We start from the raw sequence: 976 nt of genomic DNA on the forward strand, positions 1-976 counted from the left end.
CTTAGTGGCTTCATTCACTAAAGCCTTATCCCATTTCTGTCACTGATCCCTAAAATTAGGGATGCCAGGGTCACTAAAATGGGAATTTCAAAATGAGCGCATTTTGAGAAATTCTGAACACTGTAAGAAATACCATGTGATTCTGGATTAAAACATTATAAAATTTTAACTTGGTAAAATCTGTAAAGATTTGTTTTCTTTAATTAAAAACTAAACAAAAACAATTAAAATGCATTGTCTTTTAAGTGCTTTGTGTCTGGAATCAAAATGCATGTTGTTCTGATAACATCAAAGTGTTGTAGCCTGTGGATTATTTACAAGAATTCGTAGAAGAAAATTAGGCATAATGATTAATGTGTTGTTAATTCTTATGATAATTCTTCATGCAATGATGAAGAAAAAGGAATCCAATGCAACATTGGGCAGGAAGTTTCAACTCCCTGAACCTCTGGTGCCTTTCATCTCAGGAGAAATTTAAGATCATTTCAGGTCAGACGTTTGATCAACATCATTACAAGTGTTGGTAGGACTGAAAACTAGTGCAACTTTTGTGTAAAGGAGTATGGAGTTACCTTAAAGACTAAAAGTAGAAGTACAACTTAATCTAGCAATCCCACTACTGCATATTTACCCAGAAGAAAAAAAAGTGCATTTAATAAAAAAGACACCTGCACTCGAATATTTATAGCAGAACAATTCACAATTGCAAAGATGTGGAAACAACCCAAGGGCCCATCAATATATGAGTGGATTAATAAAATGTGGTATATGTATACTATGGAGTACTACTCAGCCAAAAAAAATGGTGAACTAATACCTCTTGTATTAACCTGGGTGGAACCAGAGACCATTCTTCTAAGTGAAGTATTACAAGAATAGAAAAACAAACACCACATGTACTCACCATTAAATTGGAACTAATTGATCAACACTTATGTCCACATATGGAAATAACATTCATTGGAAATCAAGCAAG

General features: G+C 33.5%; 1 non-coding gene across 1 annotated transcript; it reads right to left on the bottom strand.

Moving 5' to 3' along the window:
* Window positions 1–459: 459 nt before the first annotated feature.
* LOC142866124 (small nucleolar RNA SNORD78) lies at window positions 460–517 on the bottom strand. Its single transcript, XR_012916184.1, has one exon. It is a non-coding gene; the product is annotated as a small nucleolar RNA SNORD78 (small nucleolar RNA).
* Window positions 518–976: the final 459 nt, after the last annotated feature.

The sequence above is a fragment of the Microcebus murinus genome, chromosome X (genome assembly GCF_040939455.1).
Source record: "Microcebus murinus isolate Inina chromosome X, M.murinus_Inina_mat1.0, whole genome shotgun sequence".
In the NCBI taxonomy this organism is placed as follows: domain Eukaryota; kingdom Metazoa; phylum Chordata; class Mammalia; order Primates; family Cheirogaleidae; genus Microcebus; species Microcebus murinus.